Source organism: Podarcis cretensis, assembly GCF_951804945.1.
Source record: "Podarcis cretensis genome assembly, chromosome: 16".
In the NCBI taxonomy this organism is placed as follows: domain Eukaryota; kingdom Metazoa; phylum Chordata; class Lepidosauria; order Squamata; family Lacertidae; genus Podarcis; species Podarcis cretensis.
This window is the reverse complement of record NC_137186.1, coordinates 4522668-4542244: the sequence shown is the minus strand read 5'-3', so window position 1 is coordinate 4542244 and position 19577 is coordinate 4522668. Positions and strand designations below refer to the sequence as shown.

The following is a 19577-nucleotide window of genomic DNA, read 5'->3' as shown; positions in this document are numbered from 1 at the left end:
ACCTCCCATTTCGAGACAAATTCCTCTTTCGATTTATTCTTTATTTTTTTCTGATAGACCGTCTAATTCGGCGTATTCTGTCAGCTTTTGGATCCAATCTTGTATAGAGGGGATTTCATTACTCTTCCATTTTGCCGCGGTCAGAACTCTCGCTGCCGCCGTCGCGTATAAAAAGATACCCTTCCTCTTTTGCGAAATATTCCTGGTCCGACACTCTTAACCGCTAGGTCGCACTAGTTCTTAGAGTGGGGTTTCAAAACTGTGTGTTTACAGGGGAGCCAGACTGGATTGGCCCTAGAGTAGGACCAGTGGGGCACTGCCCCACCAGCTTTGGTCTGCCGTCTGCCAGCCCTCGCTTGCTTGCCTTCCTACTGACAACCAGTTTTGGGGGTGTCCGTTTCTCAGTGTTGCCTCTTCTGGAAGTCAGCAGCGAGGAAGGGGTCAGGGGCAAAAGTAGAATGGGATGGCTCTGCCCGCTATTGCCTCTGGCGCCCCCTACTGCCAGGCTCCCTGCCTCCCACCCCGTCACGCCTAATGGGACACCATGCAAGGAAGAGATTTGGAGAATCTCCCCAAATTACCGTATTTTTTGTTCCGTAAGACACACTTTTTTCTTCCTAAAAAGTAAGGGGAAATGTCTGTGCATGTTATGGAGCGAATGCGTGGTCCCTGGAGCCGAATTCCCAAGGGGTGAAAAGCAGATCATGCTTTTTTTTCTTCTTTTTCTTTTTTTGAAAGAGGGAAGGGGCTGTTGAAACAAAGCTGCTGATTGGGGAGAGAGATAAGGGGCGCTAGAGATAAAGGAGGCTGCCTGGGAGGGGGGAGGTAAAGACAAGGAACTTGCAAGGAGAGGAGACAGGAAGACTAAAGCAATGAGGAGAGAAATTTGAAGAAAAGGAAGATCAAAAAACTGCTCCAGTTAAGGAAAAGACACTAAGGCAAACAAGAGGGAAGGGAGTGTTGAAAGGAAACAGCTAATCAGCAAGCGATCAGGAGGGAGATAAGGGATGCTAGCGATAAAGGAGGCTGCCTGGGAGAGGAGAGGTAAAAGCCCATGGATCCTCAGGATTTTTAAATTGGGTCACCACAAATTCACCATCAGATCACATAGCATGTCCATGGCTACAACCTGCACCAAAAAAATCACGCATCCACTGTTTCGTGGGGCCACAATGGCGCAAAAACGTGGTTACAATGCACGGATCCACATGGATCCTCGGGATTTTTGCATTGAGTCACCCCAAATCACATGTCTGTGGCCACAGCATGAACCACAGAAATCATACATCCCCTGTTTCGTTCAGAATATTTTTTTTCTTGTTTTCCTCCTCTAAAAACTAGGTGTGTCTTATGGTCAGGTGCGTCTTATGGAGCAAAAAAATATGGTCCTTTCATTTTGCAGTCCTCTTCGGTGCCCTCCTTGGGCGCTTCTGCCAGACCAGGATGTGCTTTTGAATTCTTGAAGCTGGTTCTTTCTTCGCTGGCGGAGGATGGCGGGGTGTTTGAGCGTGAGAGAGAAGGGATGGGGTATCAAAATCTCTGGCTTCTGCCTGGCCGGAATGCGGCCCCCGGAACGTCGCCCCCGGGAGAATGTGCGGCCCCCTTGTCCCGGGCTGACCTCTCGAGCCAAGTCTCCTCTTTCAAATGCTGCGTCATTTTAATAGGGGTTTATTATGATGATGATTATTATTATTATTGCCACATGTTGTAATGACTGGTGTTTATTTTTGCACTGTAATGAGACTGGGTTTTAATTAGGGACGTTCATATTTTGAGCTTTGCGCAATTGGCTTTTAGTCTCCGTTAACGGTAGCCTAGTTCAGAGGACTGCTTGGGCTTCAAGCAGCATATATGTTAAGGAAGAATAATAAACACAGGTTATATACATATTGATATATATCTATATGTCTATAATCTATAGTTATCTCTCTGTATATCTGTATATGTGTGTATGTATCTATATATCTACGTACAAACACACACAGTTGCTGTGTCGACCCAAATCCTCCTCAAAAATATACACCTATTGAAATTTATTTTTTATTTTTAAATTTTATTTATTCAATTTATATACACCTTTTATCAGGGAGGTGTGCAACATTAAAACACATTACAGAACATCAGTGATTAAAAACATAATAGAAAACATACTGACAGCCTAATAATAATAATAGAATTGGCGCCATGACTAAGGCCTCATCTTCATTATACGTTTAAAGCAGTCTCATCCCAATTTAAACAGTTATGTTCCCCTGCAAAGCATCCTGGGAACTGTAGTTTTCACCGGGCGCTGCGACTCCTTAGGACCCCCCATTCCCCACACAAAGCTACGATTCCCAGAGCGGTTTAACCCTTCCCATTACTGTGATTTTATTGGTGTTAGCCACCCTGAGCCCGGCTCTGGCCGGGGAGGGCGGGGTATAAATAATATTTATTGTTGTTGTTGAGGGCGGGGTATAAATAATATTTATTGTAGTTGTTGTTGTTGTTGTTGTTGTTGTTTTATTACAGTGGTACCTCAGGATGCAAATGGGATCCATTCTGGAGCCCCGTTCGCATCTTGAAGCGAACGCAACCTGCGACTGTATGGGTCATGATTCGCCGTTTCTGTGCATGCACGTGACGTCATTTTGACCGTCTGCGCATGTCTCTGCGGAGCGCAACCCGAAAGCGCTCATCCTGAAGCATATTCAACCCAAGGTATGACTGTACAGCGGTACCTCGGGTTAAGTACTTAATTCGTTCCAGAGGTCTGTTCTTAACCTGAAACTGTCCTTAACCTGAAGCACCACTTTAGCTAATGGGGCCTCCTGCTGCTGCCGTGCCGCCAGAGCACAATTTCTGTTCTCAGCCTGAAGCAAAGTTCTTAACCCGAGGTACTATTTCTGGGTTAGCAGAGTCTGTAACCTGAAGCTTATGTAACCTGAAGTGTCTGTAACCCGAGGTACCACTGTATTACAATGCCATTTTAAACGTATGGCACAGATGGGTCCTAAACGAAGACCATTTGTTTTGATGGATCTGCTTTGGCTAGGACATAGTAAGATCCCATTCTGGAGGAAACTGTATCTCGTCAGCGAGCCAGATTCTTACGTTAACACCCACCTTGCGGGCCGGCTTGGGCAGGGGGGCGGGACCACAGCCCTGCCAATCACAGTCACCTGGCAGCCTGACCCCAAAGCGACATTGCCAGCCCTGCACACCTGATGCAGGTGGCCGGGGTGGCTAAGCAAACTGCTCTTTCACCGCGTAATTCCTGCCTCCAAAAACAGCCCGCCTGGATTCCCACGTCTCAGGTTCCTTCTTATTTATTTTCTGCCACCCCACCCTGGTCCAGGTGGAGAAATGAGTCAGAGGTGAGCAGGTTGAGGCAGGAAGGTGAGTCAGTTTGGGCCAGGAGGGCTGGCCTTTCGCCTCGGGGAGGCCGGTCGTGCCAGGGCAGGTCGGATCCGTACTTCCCCGCCTCCCTGTAACATGGCAGTTACTTCTCCTCTCTGAAACAAGGGCAGATGGGGCTTTTTGGAGAGGCAAGCCAGTGGGAATAAATGCCTGCACAAACACTCTTTTATTTTTATTTTTTTATAATAGATTTTATTAAAGTTTTGAAGGTTACAGAAAGAAAAATAGAAAAAGTTAAACAAACAAAACACAAAAACAAAAAAAAACCACACAAATCCAACCTTTGCATAACTTTCTTTCCTTTGCGTATTTCCTTGACCTCCTCACACCTCCCTTTTTTGTATTCTAGTTCAATTAGATATTTCAGCAAATCCTTTCCATCTTTGTTTTTATCCTAAAAATTTATCTTGATATACTATAATTTAACATTCTCCTCTTTCACTAATTACCAATCCATTTTTACTTAATCCTTTATAACATTTCTGCTAAAACCACATAGCTTCATTCCAACATCCTTCTAACATTCCTTAATTTTACAATGTTTCTGTAGATAAACTTTAATTTTTTTCCAATCTTCTTCCACCGACTCTTCTCCCTGGACACGAACACTCTTTTATTTCCTTCGTGTGATGCTTTTGAATTCTGGTGCTGGAGGAGACTCTTGAGAGTCCCATGGACTGCAAGAAGATCCAACCTCTCCATTCTGAAGGAAATCAGCCCTGAGTGCTCACTGGAAGGACAGATCCTGAAGCTGAGGCTCCAAGACTTTGGCCACCTCATGAGAAGAGAAGACTCCCTGGAAAAGACCCTGATGTTGGGAAAGATGGAGGGCACAAGGAGAAGGGGACGACAGAGAACGAGATGGTGGGACAGTGTTCTTGAAGCTACCAGCATGAGTTTGACCAAACTGCGGGAGGCAGTGGAAGACAGGAGTGCCTGGCGTGCTCTGGTCCAGGGGGTCACAAAGAGTCGGACACGACTAAACAACCAAACAACAACAACAACAAATTTTATTTATACCCTGCCCTCCCCAGTCAAGACTGGGCTCAGGGCAGCTAACACTAGATATAAAACAATTGATTGAAATACAACTTTAAAAAACAAGATTAAAATACAACATTAAAATGCAGCCTCATTTCAGCAGAAACTCAAAAACCTTTTGGGGGATGAAAACATCAAGTCTTCACCTAGGCTAACTATCCAGACTAGTCCTATGTGGGCCAGAAAAAAGCCAGGGAAGTCCCCAAATAGGAGTTCCATTGCAAAAGGAAAAAGGGGAAGGGAATCAAGTTGATTCCAAGCCAAAGGCCAGGTGGAACAACTCTGTTTTACAGACCCTGCGGAAAGAAATCAGATCCTGCAGGGCCCTGGTCTCAGGAGACAGAGCGTTCCACCAGGCAGGAGCCAGTGTTGAGAAGGCCCTGGCTCTGGTTGAGGCTAATCTGACTTCCTTAGGGCCCAGGACCACTAGGGTGTTGCTGTTTATGGACCTTAAGGTATTCATTGAGTGTACTATCCGATAGTGGCGTGGGTGTCTCTGAGCATGTGCAAATGGCATGGTTTCGTTTCCCGCTGAGCCCAGGGGTTGGCCCTTGCGGGTCAAAGACCGAAAACCCAGGAGATTTCAACTAAACATTAGGAAGAGCTTTCTGATGGCAAGAGCTGTTTGAGACAACCTCGGAAGGTTGTTCTACTCTCCTTCCTTGGAGGTTATTAAACAGAGTTTGGATGGCCATCTTTCAAGGATTCTTTAGCTGTGAGACTCCTGAAGCGCTGGACAAGATCACCCATGAGGCCCAACCCTACAATTCTATGATTCGGTCCACCTGCCTACTGACCTCCTTGCCTCTCTTGGCTCCAGACATAGCTATAGCCTCTCCCATCATCTGGGGCTGTCCCTTGCGAGTCAGAGTCCAGATTTATTGACTGATTTTGTAAAAATAAAAAAAAATGTATACCTCTTTCTCGCTCAAAACAACAATCTCAAAGCGGTTTCCTGGGAAAACAAATTATTAATAAAACAATGGAGTTAGTGGTTAAAAACATTTGAACAATAATTAAAAACCAATGAGCCACAAACAGCTTAAAACACACGTCAACGTTCTACACACCTGGGTAGTCTTGCCAGAACAAAAATGTTTTTAGCAGGAGCCAAAGAGAGCTCAGTGAAGTTGGCTGGCTGAAGTCAATGGCATAGCTGTCGTTTCTTGCGAGGAATCCTATTCGGAATAAGGGAATTTCCCTTAAAAAAAGGAAAACGTTGACAGCTATGCAATGGGAAGGGAGTTTACAAAGATTCAAGACTCTATCTATCTATCTATCTATATCTATCTATCTATCTATCTATCTATCTATCTATCTATCTATCTATCATCTGTCTGTCTGTCTATCATCTACTTACCAACCTACCGTATTTTTCGTCCTATAGGACGCTCGGTCCCATAGGACACACCTAGTTTTTTTGGGGGGGGGAAATAAAGGGAAATTTTTTTTCCTTTATTCCGCCCCCCCCCCCCAAAGCAGGTTGGGGAAACCGAACCAGGTCGAGGAACGGCGCTGCGCCTCCCCGCTGTCCCCCGAGCTTGTGGGGCTGGCCGATGTCTGCCTCAGGCGGCAGGCTGCTATCCGCAGCGTGGGGAGCCCTGCGGAGAACTCCCGCAGGGCTGCCTAGGCTGCGGATGTGTTCCCGAAGCACCGGGCACTCTGCTTTCAGCGCGCCCAGCGTTCCGGGAAGCAGGCTACTATCCGCAGCCTAGACAGCCCTGCGGGAACTCCCGCAGGGCTGCCTAGGCTGCGGATGTCTTCCTGAAGCCTGGAGAGCGAGAGGGGTTGGTGCGCACCGACCCCTCTCGCTCTCCAAGCTTCAGCGAAAGCCTGCATTCGCCCCATAGGACGCACCCAGATTTCCCCTTCATTTTTGGAGGGGAAAAAGTGCGTCCTATAGGGCGAAAAATACGGTACCTACCATCTATCTAATCTCTATGTCTCATAGATAAGCTTGGGAGTGTTCTCATGGCACCCGATGCCCAAATCCACTTTTTCCTTTCCTTTCTCTGAGACGTTTACCGCTATTCCGAAGCAAAACCCAACACAGCAGACAGCACTGATTGGCCAGCGCCCGGGTCGTCACCGACACAATGCTGAGCCCCTGGAGTGGTTTTGCAACCTCTGCTTAGGAAACCTGTACAGAGTCAGACCCTTGGCCTATCTAATATAGTACTGTCCACACTGATTGGCAGCAGCTGGAGAAGCCACTGGGAAATCGAACCCGGATCTTCCTGCACGCCACTTACCCACGACCCTTCCCCATTTGATTGCTTCCTTTCGCCTCCATTTCAACATCCCCCTGTTCTTTATTTGGTGCCAATTTTAACTGCAATCATTGGGTTTGATTTTAGGTTTAACGTGCTGGGTGGCTTAAGGTTTTACTGGTTCGTTGGTATTTTAAGGGTTCGTTTGATGACAAGCTGGGTATTTTGGGAGGTGCCTCTGGCTTGACCCAGAAAGTTGGACGGGAAATATTTCAAACAGATAAATATAGTCGCTGCAGCAAGGGGAGTTGCAGCCTTCCAGCTGTCTCTTCTGGTTAGCCCAAAAGAGCTGCAGCTTGGAGGTGCGGGGTTTTAGAATCAGAGAATCACAGAATTGTAGTCTTGGAAAGGGACCCCAAGGGCCAGGAATCAAGGAATCAGATACTTGCAAAACTCTGGACGAATTACTGTCCCTAGAGAGGGGGAGTCAGGGGAGTGGGAAGCTGTGATTTATTTTCTTACATTCTTAATATGTGTTACATTTTATTTTATTTTATAAAATGTATATGGCGCTCAACTTCAGGAACAACAACCCTCAAAGCAGTTTACAAAGATAATAAACAATAGAATTATCAGTAAATAAAAAAATAAACCTTGTGAACATTTTAAAAAATAAGATCAGCCATAAAATAAAAACTGATCAAAACATACATCCGCATTTTTTCCAGATTTCTTTTTCTTTTATTTCAAGGTTCAAAGTTATATTTTATCACTTAACAGTTTTCTTTATTCTGCCATACTAATGTCTTCCTGCTCACCCTCCCTCGATATTTATAATTATGATTGCAGACAATTGTGTCTTAAAATTCCACCATATCCAGTTTCACCCTCTTTCATGGGTTTCTTAAAATATTCTGCTGTTTTTTTCTTAAACTTCAAACCCCGCTGTGGATTTCACATATGGGAAATTATTTTTTCAATAGGCTAGAAGAAAAAAGCTTCCAGCGCACCTTGAAAGAGTCTGGATTTGTGTCTCTTATACACATTCTCCATGTCTGGGGAAGCCCGTCTCAATAAAAAACCTTTTTAGCAGGCACCAAAAAGAGTGCAGTGAAGACATCTGCCTGATATCAAGAGGCAAGCAGTTCCGTAGGCGCTGCCCCATTAAAATATCAATTTCCTTACAAATGGGGAACGGGTGTTATGTGGCACCTGTTGTTGTTGTTGTTGTTGTTGTTGTTGTTGTTGTTGTTGTCGTCGTCGTCGTCTGTGGGTGACCTTGGACCAGCCTGTCTCCCAGCCTAGCCTGCTCTGCAGCGCTGTTGGGGAAATTAAATGTAGAACGTAATAAATCTTCACACACACACACACACACACACACACACACACACACACAGTGGCCAATAAATGGCTGTGGTTAAAACAATAAAGGTGAAATATTTGCAGAACTTCACAAAGGTTTTCTGGAAAAGCAGCTCATCGCCCTGGAAAAACGAGGTATCCCTGCCAATTTTCTTCTTATAGACTTGTAATTTCTATTACGGTCATACCTTGGTTCGCGAACGCCTTACCAGTCAAACGTTTTGGCTCCTGGACGCCGCAAACCCAGAAGTCAGTGTTCCAGTTTGCAAACGTTCTTTGGAACCTGAACGTCCATCACGGCTTGGTTTCCGAATATTTTGGAAGTCGAACGGACTTGCGAAACGGATTCTGTTTGACTTCCGAGGTACCACTGTATGTCAGAAGTCTGGAACGCACCGTAAGACGCACCTGACTATAAGACGCACCTAGTTTTTAGAGGGGGAATGCAAGAAAAAAAATATTCTTTAAAGGGAGCGCTGAACAGAGCCTGTATGCATCCCAGGCTCTGCTCAGCGCTCCTTTTCACAAGCCGCACGGAGCGTGTGTGCGGCGCTTGCAGGCTTTTCCCCGAGGAGGGAGAAGGGCAGCCCGTATTTTTCGCTCTATAAGACATACTTTTTCCCTCCTAAAAAATAAGGGGAAATGTGTGTGTTATGGAGTGAATGCAGGCTGCAGCTATCCCAGAAGCTAGATGAGGAGGCTTTGCACGGCGAAGCTAGAACAGTGAGAGGGAGCGCTGCGCAGCGATCCCTCTTGCTGTTCTGGCTTCTGGGATAGCTGCGCAGCCTTGCACTCGCTCCATAAGACGCACACACATTCCCCTTACTTTTTAGGAGGGGAAAAGTGTGTCTTATAGAGCGAAAAATACGGTATTACGGATGTCTCTGGACCTCTCTCTCTCACCCTGCTTGAATATTTCACACCTGTTTTCTGGGATGATTTTGTTCTATGCTTGATAATAATATAAAATATGGAGAAACATGTACACCACCTGAGTTCCTTCGGTCTGTCTACAACTTCATTAACATCCATCTACAACTCCACTAGCATCTCTCAGTATTGTGAACAACACCGAACTTACCCTTGGTTGGTATCTTCATGAACTTACCTGAAAGTTAAGCATTTGAAAAATCCATTGAAACCAGACATTATAAGTTCATCTTAAGTTGGGTAGTTCACAAGTCCCTGTGGCTTTTTCTCAGAAGATTGATAAAGAATGTATAATTATTTTGGTAATTATTGTTTGTATATTAGTCGCCAATGTGTTGCATGAGTCGTACTACCAATTTATCTCCTTACAGCAGCCTTGTGAGGTAGACTAGCCTGAGAGACTGACTAGTCCCTGGGGCCGCACCCAGTGAGCTTCATGCCTGTGTGGCAGGATTCGAACTCTGGTCTCCCAGGTTCTGACCGCTCACCACGATGTATAAAACCAATTATACCTTTGTTTTTCCGGCTTTGTCACAGTTAGGGGCGTTCCCACCTTACTGCGCTCTGCTGGGTGGTGTGTACCTGATTGTTTGCCCTGTGTCGTGTCCTCCCCGTGCAATTAATTTGAATTTATGGACTCTTACGTGGCCGGAAAACGTGAAGGTAGTAGCTAGAGGCTCGGGTAGCCTTAAAAGCGGGCTGAGGCAAATTTCTGGCGGAGGAAGAGAGGATACCAGACCCTGGAGAAAATGAGAGGGGAAACAGAGAATGGGGGCTGTTTCTTCTCTGCCCTGTTTATAACCTTCCGAGAAGTAACTTGCTGTCCTCCATCAGGAGCAGGAGACTGGGCACAATGGACCCACGTTGGCTTCCATCCAAATATTAAAATACTGTAATACATCAAACATTAAAAGCTTCCCTAAACAGGGCTGCCTTCAGATGTCTTCTAAAAGTCTGGTAGTTGTTGTTCTCTTTGACATCTGGTGGGAGGGCATTCCACAGAGAGGGCGCCACCACCGAGAAGGCCCTCTGCCTGGTTCCCTGTAACTTGGCTTCTCGCAGGGTGGGAACCGCCAGAAAGCCCTCGGTACTGGACCTCAGTGTCCGGGTAGAACGATGGGGGTGGAGATGCTCCTTCAGGTATACAGGACTGAGGCCATTCAGGGCTTTCAAGGACAACGTTAATACCTTAAATTGTGCTCAGAGACGTAGTGGGAGCCAATGGAGGTCTTTCAAGACCAGTGTTATTTGGTCTCGGCAGCCGCTCCCAGTCCCCAGTCCAGCTGCCGCATTCTGGATTAGCTGCAGTTTCCAGGTCACCTTCAAAGGTAGCCCCACGTAGAGTGCGTTGCAGTAGTCCAAGCGGGAGATAACCAGAGCATACACAACTCTGACAAGACAGTCTTCAGGCAGGGAGGGTCTCATCCTGCGTACCAGATGGAGCTGGGAGACAGCCGCCCTGGACACAGAATTGACCTTCGCCTCCATGGACAGCTGTGAGTCCAGAATGACTCCCAGTCTGCGCACCTGGTCCTTCAGGGGCATAGTTACCCCATTCAGGACCGGGGAGTCTCCCATACCTGCCCACCTCCTGTCCCCCCAAAAACAGTACTTCTGTCTTGTCAGGATTCAACCTCAATCTGTTAGCTGCCATCCATCCTCCAATCGCCTCCAGACACTCACACAGGACCTTCACCGCCTTCACTGGTTCTGATTTGAAAGAGAGGTAGAAACAAAGGGTGTGTGGGCTTCCCTGTTCCCAGAGTGGCCAGACAGATGTCTGTGGGGGAGAAAGTGCATGCAGGATTCGAGCACTAGTTTGTTTCCCTGTCTGGTGGTTTCCCTCAACCGCTATTCAGGGTTCCTATGGGGTATGTATGAAACCTCCAGGTGCAGAGGCAGTCTATCTGAATTCTTGAGTTATCAGGGTCGTATTTGAGAGGACAGGAGGCTGAACCAGGCCTTGACCTCATCCAGCTGCAGGTCTCGTCTTACGTCCACACCTCCGTTGAACCGCGGCTTCAGTTTCCTAATCAGATTGAAGCCTGTTTGAGGGAAAGGAGAGTTTCTCAAGGAGCCGCTTGCGGACGCCACGCGGGCACGGCTCAAGTTTGGGCACCTTGCAGGATCGCAAAGCGAGCGGAGGAAATCTGTGGAAGCCCACCGAGAGAACGTTGGTGGAGTATCAGGAGGAGTATCAGGAAGAGTGGAATAAATTTAATGATTGTTTAGTTAGATTTGTTAAGTTAAACTAACTGAAAACAGCTTGCAGATACTTAATGGGCTTAGGATTTTATTTATGTTAAGTGATGAATTACCGTATTTTTCGCTCTGTAGGACGCACTTTTTCCCCTCCAAAAATGAAGGGGAAATGTGTGTGCGTCTTATGGAGCGAATGCAGGCTTTCGCTGAAGCCTGGAGAGCAAGAGGGGTCGGTGTGCACTGACCCCTCTCGCTCTCCAGGCTTCAGGAAGCTATCCGCAAGCCTTTGGAGTGCCCGCCGGGCTCCAAAGACTTGTGGATAGCAGTCTGCAGCCTGAAGCCCGGGGAGCGCAGCGCCAACTCCCGGCAGCTATCCAACAAGCCCTTGGAGCGCTCCCCCAGCCCGCAAGCTCCGGGAGTGGCAGCAAGGCTGTGCGCAACCTTCCCACCGCTCCCGGACCTGTTCTGGGGGCTGGGGTCGGGGGAAGCTCGGGCTTCCCCCACCCCAGCCCCGCGGCTAAAAACGAAGCCAAGACAGCAAGCGGGATCCTTCCCACTAGCTATCTTGGCTTCTGCCAAAGCCGTGCGCAGCCTCTCCTGGCTGGAGGGTTGTGCGTGGCTAAAGAGGAAGCCAAGACAGCCAGCTCTTTGGGGCTGGGGGGTGGGAAGGAATATTTTTCCCCCTTTATTCCCCCCCCCCAAAAAAAAAACCTAGGTGCGCCCTATGGGCCGGTGTGCCCTATGGAGTGAAAAATACAGTAATATGTTTAATTCCATAAGGTGAAGATCAAAGGATGTTCATGTTTTAAGTTAAATTTCATAAAAATTGGGATTTGGAAAACCGTTAAAAGGACATGCAATGAAATTCAACAAGGGGAAGCGAGGAAGTCACTTAACAAAGTTAATAACTGTAATTTTCAATAAGGCTATGATTTAGGTTTGTTTGTCTTATGTGTTTGTTTGTTTGTTTGTTTGTTTATAATATTGTGAAAACTAATTAAAAAAATTGGGGAGGGGGGGAGAGAATGTTCTCCCGTCCCAGGAAAAGGAGCAAAGACTCTTTGCTGAGTCACGTTTTTCCTTCCTCCTGACGAGGCTTTTCTCCGCTTGCAAAAACAGCAATTTGCTCCATGACTCTGTCTTGATTCCTCCGTCATCCTTTGGCAACAGACGGGAACCCTGCTGATCAGCCACAGCGGCTGCCGGCCAGCCCCGCCGGAGGGATGAAGGCCACGCATTGTTCCTGTCTGGCTGATCCCACAGCAGACAGACTTGGGGGCTGGTTGGGCCTTCCCCAGCGGTTTGCTAAAATGATGCCTTTAACAAAAATCTCTTCTTAATTCCGCTTTGCGAAATCCCCGTCGGAAACTCCTTACCTCCGCCTCAGGAGAGCATTTTGCCGGATCGGGCCAAAAGGGGCCCATCTTTTTTTTATAGTAATTTTTATTCATTTTAACATATAAATTACAGTACGTACCACAAAACTTTGACACTTATACAGTCTTTTTGGACTTCCATCAGCACCTCTGATGACCCACCATTTTAACCACTTCTTATGCATTTCTTAACTTTATATTGCCTTTAAATATCTTAACTAACCATCCTCCCCCTTATCCATTTTAGCAATAATTCCAATAATACTCCTCACAAAACTTCTTGCAAACCTACAAACGTCGTCTGATCGTCACAAATACTTTTCAAATAGTCCGTAAATTTACTCCAGTCTTCCGTGAATTTCTGGTCCCGCCGGTTTCGAATCCTTCCTGTTAGTTTATCTAGTTCTGCATAGTCCATTAGTTTCATCCTCCGTTCTTTTTTCGTCGGTAATTCTTCTTGCTTTCATTTTTGGGCCAATAACACTCTTGCTGCCGTTGTTGCATATAAAAAGAGCTTACGTTCCTTTCTATTTATATCACTTCCTATAACGCCCAGTAAAAATGCTTCTGGTTTCTTTATAAATGTATATTTCAACATTTTTTTCAGCTCATCTCCCAGAAGCTTTTCACCGTTTTACATTCCCACCACATGTGATAAAATGTTCCTTCTTTTTCTTTGCATTTCCAACATTTATTGCTAACTTTATACACTTTAGCTAACTTGACAGGTGTAATATACCATCTATACATCATTTTCATCATATTTTCCTCTAAGGCATTGCATGCAGTAAATTCTAAACCTTCTTTCCATAGTTTTACCCAGTCACTAAAAGGGGCCCATCTTAGTCTGGTATCTTGTTCCCTCTGTGGTCAATTGCCCCCAACCACCTAGAAATCTACATAGACTGCCTCTGGGCCTGGAGGTTCCATCCTGGCTAGTAGCCGCTGATAGCCCCCTCCTCCACCATGAATTTGCCTAATCCTCTTTCACAGCCATCCAAGTTAGTGGCTGTCACCTTCTCCTGTGACAGGGAGTTCCACAGTTTAACTGTGTGATGCACAGCGTGGATTTCACGATTTAAATCACTAGTCAGTAAGACTTGGTTTAAATCATTATTATTTTTTACCGAGAGACTCATTCTTGCTGGTATAATCTTAATATTTACAACCAGATGAAGGTTTCCTTTTTGGAATAATAAATTTTCAGTGCAGTTTTTACAGTTGTATCAAAAATTACTGATTTGGTTATACGATTAGAACTACATAGACAGATAATTATGAAATTATTGTTTATATTTGGACAACTTTCCTGCCGTACTTTATTGGAAGGAGGAAAACAATCATTTCCTTAACAGTTGAAACAATTTATTTGACTAAAACAATAACATTGTAGCATGTGTATCCATGTTTCTTAACTGATGTGGTTAAACAATTAAAAAGAAACCACCTTAGACTGAGTTTTAGCACACATGAAAAACTTAAAATGAATCCTTATTTCCTAATGAATAGCCTTTGGACTATAATGTAACTTAAATAGAAAACTATCTTTGGTAAGATTTTTCCTCCAAAAGGATTTTATTTTAAAAATCCAATTTTCTATTGTCCAAGCCAGGGACAATTATATAAACTTCTATCACGTTGCTTCTTACACACCTTTACCCTACACAAAAATCTCCCAAACACCACTTCGTTTCTTCATCAACCCCCAGCAACCAATTTTAATTCTTTCTTTCAATTCTTTAAAACTTTCAGTTTTCTTTGAATTAAAATCATTTCCTCCTAGATGTGCATCTCTACAAATAAACTCCTTTTCCTTCCTCCCCCACTTTTTTTTCTTTTCCAAATTGGGCGTCCTCTCTGACTTTTGCATCGTTATGCATCAGCGATCAGCTGTACCATCTTTTTGGAACCTCAGGACTGCGATAGAGGAAAACCGGCAGTATTTTTATTTATTTCCGATGCCACTTTGAAATGCGCCCACACAACAGTGACAACAGAGATGATCAGCAACGGTTTCTGGGCTGAATGAGTCACGGGGAAAGAGAGATGAAAACTAGGGACAAAGCAAAGTGCTACAAAAATGCGACAAACCTCTGAGTTCTCAAGAAGTGTTCATCAGGCAAAAGGAGAGTTCTGGAGAACTCAAAAGCTTGTCACATTTTTTTAAAAAACCAGCAACTTTTGCTAATAATAATAATAATTTATTATTTATACCCCGCCCATCTGGCTGAGTTTCCCCAGCCACTCTGGGCGGCTCCCAATCAAGTGTTAAAAACAGTACAGCATTAAATATTAAAAACTTCCCTGAACAGGGCTGCCTTCAGATGTCTTTTAAAGATAGGATAGCTGCTTATTTCCTTCACATCTGATGGGAGGGCGTTCCACAGGGTGGGTGCCACTACAGAGAAGGCCCTCTGCCTGGTTCCCTGTAACCTCACTTCTCGCAATGAGGGAACCGCCAGAAGGCCCTCGGAGCTGGACTTCAGTGTCTGGGCAGAATGATGGGGGTGGAGACGCTCTTTCAGGTATACTGGACCGAGGCTGTTTAGGGCTTTCAAGGTCAGCACCAAAACTTTGAATTATGCTCAGAAACGTACTGGGAGCCAATGCAGATCTCTCAAGACCGGTGTTATGTGGTCTCGGCGGCCGCTCCCAGTCACCAGTCTAGCTGCCGCATTCTGGATTAATTGCAGTTTCCAAGTCACCTTCAAAGGTAGCCCCACGTAGAGCGCATGGCAGTAGTCCAAGCGGGAGATAACCAGAGCATTCACCACTCTGGCCAGACAGTCCACGGGCAGGGAGGGTCTCATCCTGCATACCAGGTGGAGCTGGTAGACAGCTGCCCTGGACACAGAATTGACCTGTGCCTCCATGGACAGCTGTGAGTCCAAAATGACTCCCAGGCTGCGCACCTGGTCCTTCAGGGGCTCAGTTACCCCATTCAGGACCAGGGAATCCTCCACACCTGCCTGCCTCCTGTCCCCCCAAAACAGTACTTCTGTCTTGTCAGGATTCAACCTCAATCCGTTAGCCGCCATCCATCCTCCAGCCGCTAGGGTGAGCGCATGCCCTGATCTGTATTTGAAGGATCTCCTCTATCTGTCCAGACTTGTCTGGTTTAAAAGACCCCAGTGTGTCAGACTAAGGCCTAGGAAACCAGAGTTCGAATCCATCCATCATTAAGAGGCGCCTTGATGGAAGTTTATCAAACGGCATAGAGAAGGTGCATAAGAATTTTCCTGCCTCTCTTGTGACAACTCGAACTCGTCGACCTCCAGCAAACCTGAATGTTGGAAGATTCAGGAGAGGGAGAAGAAAAGTTAACCTATGGAACTCCCTCCCACAGTAGGGAGTGATGACCACCAACGTGGAAAGCTGTAGAGGAGAATTTAAAAGCCAAAAGTTCTCGCACCTTTATACCCATTGACTCCATCTCTCTCCTTCTAGGGAAACAAAAGACACCATCAGATTTCAAGGATACATCCCAGCCAGGCAGGGCTGGTGAGAGAGTTGCGGTGTAGGGAGGATCCCGAGGGCTGGATATATATATAGGCACAGAGGGCCGCATTAAATCTCCAGGTCTGAGTCTCCCTCCACCCACCAAGTATAAACAGCTGTGGTCTCTTAGGAATCAGACAGGCTCACATACGCAGAATAATAATAATAATAATAATAATAATAATAATAATAATAATAAATTTTATTTATACCCCGCCCTCCCCGGCCAAAGCCTGGCTCAGGGCAGCTAACACCAATAAAATCACAGTACAAAATAGGGGGGGGAAGGGGGGGAACCCAATTTAAAATACATGTTAAAATGCAATTTAAAATGCAGCCTCATTTTAAAATTGCTGATAAATCAAAACCAGAAGGGGAGGGAAACATAAGGGTCCAAACCAAAGGCCAGGCGGAACAACTCTGTCTTGCAGTCCCTGCGGAAAGATGTCAAGTCCCGCAGGGCCCTAGTCTCTTGCGACAGAGCCTTCCACCACGTCGGGGCCAGTACTGAAAAGGCCCTGGCCCTAGTTGAGACCAGTCTAACCACCTTGCGACTTGAGACCTCCAAGGTGTTGTCATTCGTGGACCCTAAGGTCCTCCGTGGGACATACCAGGAGAGGTGGTCCCGTAGGTACGAGGGTCCTAGGCCGCAGAGGGCTTTAAAGGTCAAAACCAGCACCTTAAACCTGATCCTGTACTCCACCGGGAGCCAGTGCAGCTGGTAAAGCACTGGGTGAATGTGATCCCATGGCAGGGACCCCGTAAGGAGTCTCGCTGCGGCATTCTGCACCCGCTGGAGTTTCTGGGACAGCTTCAAGGGCAGCCCTGCGTAGAGCAAGTTACAATAATCCAGCCTGGAGGTTCGTGCATTTAAAGCTCCTTCGGTGCACTTTTAAAACACAGGGATTCCTGTCCTGCGAAGCAGAGTTTGCTAAGGATGCCGGGAATTGTAGCTCTGTGAGGGGTAAACTACCTTTCCCAGGATTCCCGGGGTGGCAGTAGTGTCCTAGATCGGCTCCCAATTTTTAAACACAGCTGTGTTCTGTAGAGGACCTGGCCCTTCTCATTTTGGTTATGCTTTGGGCACCATTCATTCATTCATACATAACATACGGAATAAAACTTTAAATAAAGTTCAACAAAACTTTAAATAGAGTTCAACAATAACAAAGAGGAGAAAAACCACAGTATTTGCAACATCAAATCATTACAATTAACCAATTTTAACATTATACCACATCACTTTTAGCTTACTGAGGTTTTCATACTACACTTTTCTCTCTTTATCTTTTTCGTAACGTATCGAAAAAGGGAAGACCAAGAAAGGAAACACCAAAAGGAAAAAAGAAAGAGAAGGGGGGAGGGGAGGGGAAGGAAGGGGGGAGAAAAGGAAGAAAAATACAAAGCAAAACAATCACGTTTAACTTCCGATTAGACTCATTGTATTATTATTTCTACAATTTTTTCACACACAGTTCCAAGTTATTATATTTCTTTCTTTGTTTTCCTCAGCTATCAAAAAACATAATATTTGTTGTTTTACAAGGTTCATTCTGTTTCTGCCAGGAGATATTTGTTATTGTAATACTTTCCCAAATATTCTTTAAAGATCTTCCATTCTTTCTGTACTTTCTGTTTTGGATACCCTCTAATTCTCCCTGTCATCATATCCATCTGTAGATATTCTATCATTTCGACCTGCCAGGGCACCATACATTTAAAGCACATTCATAGAATCACTGAATTGTAGACCTGGGAGAGACCCTGAGGATAATCTAGTCCAACCCGCCGAAATATAGGAATAGGCAGCTGTCCCGGCCGGGTTTCGAACCCAGAACCTTGGCATTATCAGCACCTCACTGTTAACCAACTGACCACATGGCTTCCCGCAAATATTCCTGGGAAACGTAGTTTCCGTTAAGGGCTCCGGGAACCGCGGCTCCGTAGTGGCCCAGCTACAGTTCCCAAGATTCTTTGCAAGGAGGAACCATGGTTCCTGAAGCATTGTAAGAGTGCTCAAAATGTGCGGGTGTGTGACCTCTGTATTTTTTTTTTAAATTGGGCTTTTTATTATTTGCAAGGCTGGGATCCGACGCAGTGCAAGCTCCGCTGAGCTCAGTGGGCTCAATTTTCAGTAAACACACATCAGATTGCGCAGCAGTTGTGTTATGACTTTCCGGCCCGTCGTGTGACGCAGGCGGCCGCAAAAGCTTGAGAAATCCAAGCCCCAGAGCCAGTGACCCTCGCTGAGTCTCTCTCTGTGGCAACGCTTGCAAAATGAGGAAGTGGCGTCTTTTTCGTTTAGAGTTCTTTTTTTAAGAAAAATAAGTCACTCCAGTCTGGTTCTATGGAAACACTCGGTTTCCTGTTATCTGCAGAGAGCAGTCAAGTCGACCAGTAAAAAATGAGGTCTTATCTGCCGGGTCTGATCTTCCTCAAAGGGAAGTTGTGGGGCGATCTCCTTTGCAACGCCCTTCAGTAAGAAGGTGTCCTTTTAAGAAAAGGGAAGTAAAATCATATTAACAGTCTTCCCCAAAAGAGAATTTCCTCCTCAGGACCAAAACAGGGCAGGAAAGGGTTATTAAGCCTTGCGCATGACAAAGGAGGCAGCATAATTAAGAGATTAAAATGTTGAAATATTGAAAGCTTTATGGAGGTTTGGAGCCTTCTTTGGACTATCTGGAAAATTATTAAAGTCCACAAAAGTGCGAACAGGATCCAACATAGCAGCGGATGGGAAAGTGACAATGAATTTTTAAAAGGGGGGAAATAAAGGAATAATTAATTGTAATGAAGGGAAAATATAATAGATAAAAGTATGTTGTAGATAGACAGATAATTTATTACGGTCGGAGACCAGTTTATAAAACCTTCCACTTAAGGGTACAATCCCAGAAGGAAAGCAAACATTTAATACAGCAGGAAAGGGTGGGAATGGAAACATCAAGGGGAAACCAACTTATAAAAAATATTTTAAACTTGTACTAAATTTGAAGTTAAATTGTTAAAAATCTTTGAAATTCAAATTAATTGGCCAAAAAAACCGCACAGCTTCTGCGATCCTAATACTCATAGCTGATGCTGTTTGTAGTTTCTTCCTATATACATAGAAATGCAATGCTGTCGTCACGCAGCTCCCATTGGAGGATTTGCAGCGCAGGATTTGCAGGAAGTCAGAGCTCAGCCTCCCATTGGCCGATCTGTCGTTCCTCAACAGGACCCTGGATTCGCCAAGGGTGGGTGGGGTTTCTGAGCAATTCAAGCGGGGGGGGGGCAGCCCTTCATATAAAAATAAGAGCCTTGTTGCAGGATCAGACCAGTGACCCATTAACCCCAGCTTCCTGTCCGTACAAAGGCTGCTATGAGACCAGTATGCTGAGCTGATCCAGAACGCCTCTTCTGACACTGTCATGTTCTTAAGGAATATTTAAAATCTCCTAAATGACTCTCCCTTTCCTCCCTTCCCCAAAGGTAGACTTCAAACAACGTCTGAGGAACCCTATTTGCTTCTGCCTCGCTGTCAGGGCACGGGAACGAACTCTGCAAATCTCTGCCGGCG

General features: G+C 45.6%; 2 long non-coding RNA genes across 2 annotated transcripts in view; one reads left to right on the top strand and one right to left on the bottom strand.

Annotated features, from left to right (window-relative positions):
* Positions 1 to 19573, bottom strand: part of LOC307205849 — a 37824-nt gene extending 18251 nt beyond the window's left edge. The window contains exon 1 of the long non-coding RNA XR_013834115.1: positions 19517 to 19573. This is a non-coding gene — a long non-coding RNA (uncharacterized lncRNA). The remainder of the gene's footprint in view (positions 1 to 19516) is intronic.
* LOC307205877 overlaps positions 1 to 19577 on the top strand; it is a 278382-nt gene that overhangs the window by 225091 nt on the left and 33714 nt on the right. The gene's annotated exons all lie outside the window — the stretch shown is intronic.